The sequence below is a fragment of the Danio rerio genome, chromosome 18 (assembly GCF_052040795.2).
Source record: "Danio rerio strain M-AB ecotype USA chromosome 18, GRCz13ab, whole genome shotgun sequence".
NCBI lineage: Eukaryota > Metazoa > Chordata > Actinopteri > Cypriniformes > Danionidae > Danio > Danio rerio.
Genome location: NC_141038.1, coordinates 21,382,837 through 21,395,714, shown reverse-complemented (window position 1 = coordinate 21,395,714; position 12,878 = coordinate 21,382,837). Strand labels below are relative to the sequence as shown.

General features: G+C 33.5%; 1 protein-coding gene across 3 annotated transcripts in view; it reads right to left on the bottom strand.

The window, feature by feature from the left end:
* Positions 1–12,878, bottom strand: part of skor1b (SKI family transcriptional corepressor 1b) — a 77,086-nt gene that overhangs the window by 8,845 nt on the left and 55,363 nt on the right. For all 3 annotated transcript variants that reach the window (XM_087292439.1, XM_087292442.1, XM_087292441.1), the window contains one exon: positions 86–184. The gene's annotated coding sequence lies outside the window, so the exon portion shown is untranslated. The remainder of the gene's footprint in view (positions 1–85; positions 185–12,878) is intronic.

Here is a 12,878-nt window from a genome sequence, read left to right as displayed (position 1 = left end):
TTTGGACTGTAATTATTCACTTCTTTTAAATTATTTAGGGAGCGAGCTGAATGGCATATTGTTATCCATTATTTCTTTTACTTACCCATCATGCTTAGATTCGGAGCAGATACGGGAATCCGACACCTCACATGATATTTAATTTAGCTCTTTTGTCGATCCTTAAGAAATTAGAGAGCACGTTCTAGAACAAAGAACATCCAACAATGTATCAGTAGATCTTGATGAAAAAAAAAAAACAGAATAAGTATATTCTAAGCTGCAGTTAGTACAATAAATAAATAAATAAATAAAGCAACAAATAACAATGACAATAACAATAATTAATACTACTACTACTACTACTACTATTATTATTATTATTATTATTATCATCATTATTATTATAAAGGTATTGTTGTTTAATTAAATCTGCATTATTATAATTATTATATTATAATAAATAATTAAAATAACAACAATGATAATAAAAATAATAATTATTGTTTTTTCTTTTTTGAGATAATAACAATAAATATAATTTGTATTGTAATTATTATAAATAATTATAATAATTCAGATTTGTGTATACAGGAGAAGTGTATATTATTAAATGCCATGATATTGAAAAGCAGATAGTTTATAATAGTTACTTTTATCATTTATAAAAACGGTACGCAGTATAGACATTAAAGAAAATCAGGCATAGCTTACTTTACATACTTTTGTCGAGATGTGCAGGGCCATTTTAAATTAAAATAATACTTTCGGTTGCTCCAAAGGCTGTAACAACACATTAATATGTAACAACATAGCCTATTAAGCTGTACTATATCAACATCAATCATATATAATAATAATAATAATTATTATTATAATTATTATTAATAAATAATAATAATAATATCAATTATTATGATTATTATTATTATCATCATCATTATTATTATTAGGCTATTATGAATTTCTTTATAAACACACAAACAAAAAAGACATTAAATCTCAGAGATTGTAACTCATCACTACAGCCATTTTTGCATTTCAGATGACAAAACCCTAGCCATTAATAAACGATTAACGTGATCAAAGCGTTTATTAACATTTTGGTTAGCATAAATAAGCAGCAAAATAAGTAAACATATAAAGCAAAATGAAATATAGGCCATTGCGTTTTGATAAATTAATACCCTATACGTTCTAATTAATTAATTAATTTCTTATCTTATTCATTATCATCAAAATGTCGTAGTATTGCCACGTTGAAAAAAGTAACAGTCCAAACGCTGTATTTCAAGCTTAATTGCTATTGGATTGCACGTGCTGGCATATCGACAGCTTTAAACAAGAACACTGGAGGAGCCGTGTTGTGTTGTTGTAAAGCGTCAGGGAGGTTCCACTGACCCCTATTCATTCCTGTTAGACACCTCGCTTGAACAAGTTAATGATCTTTAAAATAAAAGTAGACCAAATGTATAACTTTCTTTAAAAGTTACAAGCCCAAACACATAAATATGAACGTTAAATAAAATTTGCCTCAGAAGAGAGCTTGGGAATAAACGCTCTGTTTCTACGAGGTATCAGCATAAAACCATGACCCCAATAAATTTAATTTTAGGGACAAATCAATCCTCTTCTCTTTTATCGATCGCCGTTTGCTCGCCACACTTGGGCCGCGTTTCAACGCCTTTTTTTGTTTCACTTCGAAATAGCATTTCGATTAGATCCTTTATTAAGCGCGGATTGCCCCAAAAGGATCGGTGCGGCCAGAAAATTAAATGGTGACATTTTAATTACTGGACATTGATGAAGGCGTCCCGGTAATAGTTGTGTATGAGGACTGGCACACTGTGTCAACCCAGGTGGACTGAAAAGTGAAGGCTGTACAGCACAGACTGCACAATACAAACTAAAAGAAAAAAAGGCAGGACAGCTGCACTACCAATGAGCGAATGAAAAGGCGGCGTGGCTGTGAATGGCAAGCAGTCAGCGAATCATATAGGGTTCATTTATGTACAATCTTTTGAAGTTGGGTGTATTATAAATACAACTATTGTACTATTTTTTTTATTTATTTTTTTGACATTACTTTTGCTCTTGCTTATCATGTAGATTTGAATTGGTTATGTTCTATACCAGGCCTGTAGCTTGGTGAAAAGGGCTAGTTCTTTTTTTCTCATAAAGTGAACCCTTATTTTGCCTCATTTTCTAATTTTTGAGGTTTAAATACTTCATTTCAGTGACATGTTAAGCACTATTTTTAGCTGGATTAACTTGTCCTATATATATGATCATCATACCCACAATTTTTGATGCACCAAAACATTTCCTAAACATTTAGAATATAGAAATGTGAAAATAATACTTAATTTTTAAATACAATATTATTATTATTATTTTTATTATATCATCAGAAAAAATAGGAATCTGTTCAAATTTTTAAGTAAAAGTATATAGCCTATTGTCATTTATTAGTCAAATAACAATCTAGCCAGCATGTTCAACTTTCCTTGGTCAGAAATTGGGATATCCAAATTTGGGATTTGAGCATCCCAAATTCTGTACCAATAGCCAACACAGGATTCGGCTTGGTCTTAAAGCCATTTTCAATAGGCTATTTTCACAATTTATTATGGAATAGCAGTCAAAATAAGATAAATGAGCTCATGTAGTATGGGACAAATTCTGGATCTTTGTCAGTGAAGAGTGGATCTTTTGAACAGACTGACACAATTCAAAAAACACGATTCAAACCATTAAAAATTGAGGTGTCAAAAGTTTTTTTTTTTTTGTAATTATTCCATATAGAGGAACCATTTTTAAATGATCAAAGACCCACTTCTTAGGTCACTTTAAAATCACAAAGAACTTTTTGTCTAATATAATGTTTTGTGAAATGCAAAGGTTATTTTTCATGTTTATTCCGCAAAAGGTTAAAGTGAAAGGTTATAATATTTAAATGTTCTTTGCACTAAGAATATTTTTTTCTTTCAAGAACTCTTTACTCAAGATTATATATTACAAACATGATAGAATTTAATACAAAGCAATGTGTTTATATATATATATATATATATATATATATATATATATATATATATATATATATATATATATACCCAGAAATATGTTCCAAATATGTACCAAATTGTACTAAATTCATCTAGGCACAAACAATTGCTTTTTTAAATTTCCAAAGTAATTACTGTTCCTATATCAAAGGACAAAATAAGTGGGCTACTATTGGAGAAAGGATATTTGGATAACATAATAATAAAAGAAACTGAATTAATTACAATTTCCACAAAAAATATATAAAATAAACAATAAAATAATAATAAAACATCTCGAATAAATCTCACAATTTACACAGAAGCTCAAAAAACCAACGGAACATTACAGTCAGATGGATGTTGCATTGCATTACATCAGATAATGAGTAAAATGAGATCCAAAAAATTGTAATGGCCCTATTCTGGACACTCTAGTCACCGGTTCCGGTATTATTAATATAAATGCACAAATAAGTATGTTTGCTGCTCTGTCCTCCTGAGTCTAAAGGGTCAGAGTCGGGTCATCTGATGATGTAGTGAGGCTACCAATTTGTGACTGGCAGCTTCGGTAATTTTACTTGTCAACTTAGAAAATTAGGTACAAAACAAACAAGGCTTTTAAAACGAACTTGTCACTCTTGATTCCCTTGACATGAGGTCACTGTGCTTAGACTCCACTAGAGGATTTAAAACCGCAGAGACTAAGCAAAACAAAAATACCCGGTTCCTTAATAAGGTTAGTTAATCCTTGACGTTATCAAAACCGAAATAAAAAGGAAACAAAGAATGGAACGAGGTTATTCATAAAGTTAAGACAAGTTGATATCACTGAACCGGTCATTTATGAATTTTTGTGGCACTTTAAATGTTTTAAATAGAGCTACGCCAGCTCAAAGAGCCAGCCATTATTATCACACAGTGACAGCAAGAGAAAGAGAAAGTTATTAAGAGATGAATCAGGAGGGTCATTATGTGGATCATGCTTACCTTTACCAGACTGAAGGAAAGAAAAACTCATTTAAGTGTTCCTACATTAATCACAGCCTGCACATCAAACTGTGATAATCACCTGAACACTCCATTAAAATAAAACTGCCAGCCCTAGGGAAATCTCACCTTACTCTTTAATTGTTTTGAGGCTTTGATCGGCTTTTTAATCCAAGATTAATTTATGCATTTTTAAATAACTCTACATATGATTAATAAGCTTGAAAATTAAAAGGAGTCTAAAGCAATTATAACAAGTGGTTGGTCATCACCTCATTAGATGGTGTTGGGAGATGCAGTGTGTCTGCGCGTGTTTGTGTGTGCGCATCTGAAAGCACATTTACATACCACTCATACATTACCAACAGGAAGAATAGCTATGCAGCTGTTTATGTGCATTGCATAATGCATAACCGGGCTCTATGAGTTATGATATGACATGCACTCGATGAGAGGCACGAGCCGTGCTAAGTGGGGAAATAGGAGAGACTAGATTGGCAGAATGAGAGTGGTAGCTAAAAGGGTCAGTATAATAATGGGGACTTTACAGATTTACATACTAATAGTTTTATTCCCATGAAAGTGAAACGCAGCTCAAAGCTCCCAGACTGCCGGCCATGGCCAATTTCAGTTCCACAGCACTGGCTCTATTATTTTGGGAATAATGTCTCTTTTTAACTAATTGTGCCGTGGAGTAGATTCACTAAGTGTAGACTCTCACCAGCCCTTCAAAAGCCATACAGTCTGTCAAGGTCAAACGGGAGACCAGCGGAGCTTCGGCCGTGTGTGTGTATGTGTGTGTACACACCCAACCAGTGTCACGCTTGAGAGAAACAGCAGCAGACAGGGATGTTGGGGAAATCTCTGGAGTGCGATGGAGGGAGTGGAAAAGCTGAGGTTTCTTCAACCTGCTAATGTGTAAACAAGACATCACTCAACTGCTAGTCTGATGCTCATCTTCCTCCTTCCTTAAAGGGATAGTTCACCCCAAAATGAAAATCATCATTTATTCTCTTTCGTCTGGTTTCAAACCATTAGAAGTTTTTTTATCGTCTGTTAAACACAAAAAAAGATATTCCAAAGAAGGCTGGTTGCTGAAGATAATTGACTTCTATGTAGAAACAAAATGACTATGGAGGTCAAAGAGTGCCAACTACCAGCTTTCTTCAAAATCAGATTTGAACAAGTGTGAGAATATGATGGCAGAATTTTCATTTTCTTTAAGAACTATCCCTTTAAGGACATCTCAGAAACACACATACAAACACAGCTGCTGCTAAACACACTGCTTTTTGCTTTAAAGCACTTGCTGTGGATTAGAAACAGGCCTGCATCATGTTGTTTGTAGCACATTCATCTAGTCAAATTTGAATTGATTTTTGAATTTATAACTGGTGCAGAATTGTAAGGCATTATAGAGGTTATCTGTGATGTGCGTATGCGTGTCTGAGTCTGTTCGCAACAGCCAAGAGCACAAGAACCCTTTTGTCACAAGCGGAGCCTCATCTGTCACTGCGGAGACCTGCTCTCAGGAGAGAAGATGGGAACAAAGGTGCTAAAAGGCAGTGTGACAGTGAGGGCATCCTGAGGAAAGGGGAACCCTTTCACACACAACCACAGCTGTCAATCATTCTTCAATCACAAACACGCGTGCGGAACGCTCTCATCACACACACGCTAACGTATAGAGTCCAGATTGACTGACAAAGCTCTTTTATAACTAGAAGAAGCATTTTACAACAGTTGCGAAAAGGGTTTTTTCACAGCGATGCCAATTGAATAGCATTTTTGGTTCTAAGAACCTTTCAGAGAGCAGTTCTTAAAACGATGTAATATTTTTCCACAATTAAGACGCATGGAATGGAAAGTTTCCATGGATTTTACAGACTCTTTATAGAACCATTAATGTTAATCATGTAGAAAAAACATTTTGGTTCATAAAACCATTTATGGAGCAGTTTTTCTAACTGTTAAGAACATTTAAGGATGTTTAAGAACTTTCCACTGTACAGCATCATTTATGGAATGAAAAGCGTCCATCACTCTTAGAAAAAAGGGGCTCCAAAATGGTATTTGTCAAGGCGATACGTCAGAATATACTGTTTTGCTTCCTTAAAGCACCTTTCAGTGAACAGTTTTTTACAGAACCATTTTTTTTATTTGTACGAGGAACTTTGAATAATTTCCATAATCTACAGTTTTACATATTTAGACTATAGTAAAGCTTTTGTGCCGTTGAGAGTTCCATGGATATTAAAGGTTTTCTATGACATCATCAATTACAATAAGAATAAATTACAGTGAAAAAAAAAGTGTACAACAAAATCTTTTGACATTTTCACAGCACAATTCTTTAAAATAAATCTTTTTAAAATGTGTAGAATCGTTTAATACTTATATTTATTTACCTAATTTATGTAATAATATTTAAAAATGACTAGAAAACATTGCTTTATATTAATACAGCACATGTTATATTTTATTTTGAACTTATTACAGTAAAACAATAACAATTTAATTTATAACAGAATTACACTACTTTTTTTATAATTATTTTTAGGGGTTTTCACCTTTAATGGATCAGACAGTAGAGCATTGACAGAAAATTGTGGGGAGCAGAGAGAGAGGAAGGATCAGCATAGGACTTCGAGGCAGGAATTGAACTAGGGCCGCCGTGAGCACCGGAGTGCATGTGTCGACACATACGCCATTGGTGCCGACAGAATTATAATACTTTTTAACTTGATTTGCTCACAGATGTCTTCTGTATAGTCCTCTATCTGTCAGGACATGAAATTATTTACTGTACATTAAAAAAAATCTGATTCATTTACAACATCAACTGAAACAAATTTCAGCTCGCTTTTTTATAGCTTAACAATAAAACAAACAAACAAAAAACGTCAGGTCAAATTAGAAATGACATTCGCTCCAACCCTCTCCATCATTCTCAATCTCCTCTCAGATGGGATGGTGGCCAAATCAAAGGTTACAATAAGCCATCTTTGGCCCGTGGGCCCTACTTTGGACATCTTTGGTCTAGAAAAACAATGAGAAATATTGAGAGACTCACACATAAAAGGTCCTTTTTGTGCAACTGAACTATTCCATAAATGTTAAAGGTTCTTAATGCAATCATCAGTGACAAAAAATAAGCTTGATTGTTAAGAATGTAGAAAACATTTAGATTTGCTTCAAAGAAAAAAAGGTAAGAAAGAACCGCTTGACCTCATTTCGACCGATTTTTGCAGGCTGCAGAAAATGCATATTATCCCAGAAAAAGAGCATCACCTCAGAAAGGCAGCTCCATCACCTCAGCGTGTCAGCCAATAGTGCCAATCACAGAACGAGCCTCAGCCCGCGATAATGGGAATTATAGTAATGAAATCCGGCGCCTGGGCCCGTGTGCTGCCCGAGGCGCTGCTATACTATAGCAGGGCATTAACATAAAGATGCGACTTGCTTGTTTTGCAAGGTCTATCAGAGGAGTAGTCCACAGAGATAATAACTATTAGTAAAAGGACAGTGCTTTGCTGGATTCCAGCTGTGGAGGCTACATTTCCATACAGATGGAAAGGCTCTAGAGGGGTTATATGTATGCAGAAAGGAGCAAGCATGTGGGGTGACGCCATCGGCTATCTTCACCGAGAGCCCTGATCTGATCTTCGTCCTCCTCATCATCTTTCCCTGTAGGAGCAGCAGTGAATTAACTCCTGCTGCAAAAAAGTTCTGGGCTGACAGAGGTGGGATTGAAGATGTGTGTAAATCTGGGGCTCTTTATGGGGACCTGTGTCCAGTTCAGTACTCTCAGAGGTACCAGGTGCAAACAGCTTGAGCGCTCTAGGTGTGAATCTCTGCTAGACATCTCTAACAGGTTGGAAAATGTGAGAAAGTGTGCACATTTTTGGGGCATAGTCAACAACAAAGTTTTCTTGTATTAAAGAGATCCAACAGCCAACAAATAAATATTCTGTAAATATTTGCTTACCCCCTATGTTGTTCCAAACCCCATCACTGTCTTTCTATTGATATGTTAATATTAATAGAAATTAATTTATATATAAATATTTTAATATTAATTATAGTTAATGAGATAAAAAATAATTTTAAATATTTAAGGTTTTACTATTTCCTTTTTTCACAAGTGTCTTGATATAAGTATATGCAATAGAAATCAGATTTCATAAAGTATAAAGATTTTAATGACGAAGACAATGTAATTTGCTTACTTATGTATTAAATAATTAGTTTACCCCAAAATGACAATTCTGTCATCATTTTCTTAAACTAGTATCATTCTAAACCTGCATGACTGTCTTCTAAAGACCAAAAAGTATACTGTATACTTTTTAAAGAACCCTTTACCCCAATGGGAACATTTAAACAAAATAAAACCACACTAACTATCATTGAATAAAAAGTTAGTCGTGTGTAGGATCTGAACAATAACACATTTATCTGGATGTAAAATGCATTTATGTTGTTTAGCCTGTATTTAACCTCATTTACACAACAATGGGCTAGAATTTAAATAGCTTTTCCTTTATGTTATTTATTTGTGTAGATAACAACACAATCGATACAAAAAGGAAAAAAAAACATTGCTGATACAAACTGTGAATTTGGCTAAAAATGCTGTATCGTAATGCTTTACGAACGCCTGGCAAGTAGTTAAGGTAATTTCATATAGAAATGAAAAGAAGAAAAACACATTTGGATTTTTACAGAGCTGTAAATACAAATAATCTAGAAGTAAAAAATCACATTCATCTGGACAGACAGAGATTTTTTTTTAAAATAAAGTCAGTGTTTTGTGCAGAAAAAAAAAAACAATGGTTGTTATTTTACATGCTTGCTTACACTGAAAGAAATTACTTTTTGGTAATAAATGTTCACTTATATTATAAAAATTGTAATATTGCCTAGGATAACTAGGAATTTCTAAGTAAATATTTAATATTTACACATTTACTTGATGTATTAAATAAAATGAGTGGAAATAGTTCAATATTAATATTTATTTACTTGCATCTTTGCATAAGATTGAATTAAGAGGAGAATATTTTGAAAAAATGAAAGCAATGTTTAAATTTGAGAGAAAGAGTTGGTAGAGTTTAATCTTCATTAGTTTGAAGATTAAGAAGAGTTTTGAGTAAGCTTTTTAGTTTTGAGGTTACCACCTTGCAGAAGAGTACAATTGCTTTAGGTCTTGGTATTATTATTAATATTGGTATTACTGTTTGACGGTTCACTCAGAGAACCATAGCTGCAACTACCTCTGAGATCAGTGAACATTATTAAAGTAAATTCTCTTTTGGGTTCATTTTGCTTAAAATAAGTCTTTTAGAAGACTGTTATGACACCTTTAATGGTCTTTATAATCTTAAATCCTTTAAAGTTTTTAATATTTAGAGTTTAAAAAAATGTATGAACTATTATAAATGCATTTATGAATGTATTATATCATCTTTCCGCCAAATTACAAAAAACAAATTACTGCTTATGTGAGGTGTTTCTAATGCAGTATCTATGGGGCTGAGACTAAATTTAACATTATTCTTTTCTTTTGGCTGCCGTTATCAAACAACTTTTTCCTTTTTTCTGTAAGTCTTTCTTTCATTATTTCAGCAAATAGTGTTGCAAAAAAACGTTTTGTTGTACTCTCCCATTCACTGCACTTTAAGTTTAAAAAACCATGACGCCTTCCGCTACTGAGAAACCCGGAAATGTGAAAAGAGTCAATAACATATTTCAAGTCAGTGTCAATATGTGTCATAATTAATATAAGTTACACCAAATGTACTAATTTGTAACTAATAAGATTTATTTAAATTGATAAAAGCTATGTTCCCTCTGCTAAAACAAGAACTTGACATTACTTGACTTTAAATAAATATAGACTCAAAATAAAAAAATGAATCAATGAGCTTTTCCTTAATTAATTTAGGATTGGTTAAACATTAAGTAAATTTTACATGATACAAGACAGTAAAATGTGTTTGTGCAAACTGTTGAGGATTTTTTAAAGTAAATCTTAAGAGTTATTTTTTCAGTGTAAAGCTCGAACATGTACTACTCTTTTTCATAAATGTAAGATTTTAAAGTTTACACATTAAATTAAGTTAATTGTTTTTGAAAACATGCCCTCTGAATGTTGCTTTCAAATGTTTGAATTTTTAGGCATCCCAAAATGTCATCATCAACTATGTAAGCAGGCAGAATGCAAACAAAATAGTCCTACAACTTTTCTATAAACCCCACCTTTGTGTGTTCAGCTCAAAAAATGTTCCCACTAATTGTTTAATAAATAAAACACTGATTTGTAGCATGAGTGGATCGTTCTATTTTTTTAAACAAGCAGCCCATACAAAGTGATTGTGCTGATATGAGGATGAGATTTTAGGGTATAGCCTGTTAGCACTTGATTAATTATGCATGTAAGGGCTACACTATAAATAGCAATGGAGAGATGGGTATTGGTCCTCTAATGACCAGGCCAATGTCATGCTTACGGCAACCAGTTTGTGTAAATAAGGCCAGCGGTCTACAAACAGCAGCTGTTACAAACACACATGCACACACATACAAAGTGACCTTCTTTGGTTGCTCCGAATCCCTTGATGTCTGAGCTTTTAAAAAATAAATAAATAATATAAAACGCTGATTAAACCACACTGATATTTGAATAAATCCAGGTCAATGCACCAGTCTTTTCAAACCAAGCTTTCAGTCTCGATTCTCTTCCCAATATATTCACTAGAACAACATTCATCTCTTAACAGGTGGGTAACAGATACCAACAATGGCAGTATTTAGATTTGCCCTTGATTAAGAGCTTAGAGTTAGTCAGAAACCATTATGTCCCGTCTGTATTATAATCACAGTCTACATAGTGTTTTTTCCCCCCTCAGCACCTGAACCCCTTTTGTTACCTGCAGACAATAGATGTAAAGTGTGCAACAGTAGAGAACAGAAGAGAGCCAGACTGACTCCATCAGGAATATTCTGCGTTTAAGAGATTTGTCCTGACTAATTAAGCAGTATTTCATGAGTAAGAAGTGAAAACCAGCTTGCTTGTGGCATGTTTAGTTATAGCTCAAGTATATGATTGATTTGCTATTAATTTATTCACCTTCAGGCCATCCAAGATGTTTTCTTTCTGTTGATCATTCAATTGTTTTTTACCAAATCATGGGGCTTTGTGATTCATAAAATGCCAGTCAATGGTTCGAAGAGTCAAAAAATAAATATACACAGGCAAAATAAAATTAAAACTGTGACTCTTGTTGGCCCCAATTGTCTTGTGGTAATATGCACCAACATATACAGTTAAAGTCAGAATTATTAGCCCTTCTTTGAAATGTTTTTTCTTTTTTTAAATATTTCCTAAATTATGCTTAACAGAGCAAGGACATTTTCACAGTATGTCTGGTAATATTTTTTCTTCTGGAGAAAGTCTTATTCTTTTTATTTTGGCCAGAATAAAAGCAGTTTTAATTTTTTTAAAAGCCATTTTAAGGTCAAAATTATTACCCCTTGCAGCTATTTTTTCTTCAGAACAAACCATTGTTATACAATAACTTCCCTAATTACCCTAACCTGCCTAGTTAACCTAATTAACCTAGTTAAGTCTTTAAATGTCACTTTAAGCTGTATAGTAGTGTCTTGAAAAATATCTAGTCAAATGTTATTTACTGTCATCATGGTTAAACAGAAATTGGGGAAAAAATAAACAGGGGGGCTACTAATTTTGACTTCAACTATATAGCACAGAAGTGCTCACGGCGACCCAAGTACGATTCCCGACTCGAGGTCCTTTGCAGATCTTCCCCCTCTTTCTGCTCCCAATACTTTCCTGTCTAAAATTTCCACTGTCCTATATCACAATAAATGTGAAAACCCCTAAAAAACATTTGACTTCTAAAAATATGATGTCTTTTTAAACAAAACAACCAGTCTGCAAGAAATAAAGGGATATACTGAGACCCGTTTTTCATTTCTGATACTAATTCTGATTCCTTGGGCTTGGCCGATACAGAGTCTGATACCTGGGTGTATATTTTTATATACAGCTACTGTACTAACCTTGCATGAATTAATCTAATTATTTTATGGTGTGCTTCATACTTATTCCTAAATGAAACATTGTAATACATTTAGTGAACTACAGTATATTACAGTCTATCTGTACATTTAAGAAAAAAAGTTAGGGCTGGGCCGATTAATGATATTATATTGAATCGCAATAAAATTTGTGTCAATAACAATGATTAGCTCTGGACTTTTTTACTCTACATTGATCTAAGAGCCAATTACACAACAGAAAGTGCAACAATGGGAATCTAAAAGTGTGTTGATACTAGAGAGGTGCTCAATTTTGGCTACCAAAACTGTATCATCTAAAAATATGTTATGCCATTTAATGGACCCTCTAATTTTTGTGGCTTCAGTCAGTGTTGGGGTACTCTTCTAAATCTAGACCCTGCAGGCAGGATGTCAACATGACGTCATATTGATTTTGTACCCCAACGTCATGGAGTCATTGGATTTTGTTTGGAAATAAAAAATCGGGTTGACGTCAGAACCTAACGTGAGGCCGACAACAATGTCCAGTGTCCAACCTAAAATCAACCAAATATCAACATCTAATCCTGTTACACCTTGTTTCGTGGACGTCATAGATGTCATAGTTACCACTATGACATCTATCAGATGTTTGATTTTGGTCACTTTCCAACACAACCTAAAATCAACCAAATATCAGTGTACTTTGACATCGTTATTGGACATCAAATTAACGTTGTCCTTTGACGCTTGCTAGACATTACATTTTGGTCACCTGACATCATGACATAAATCTAG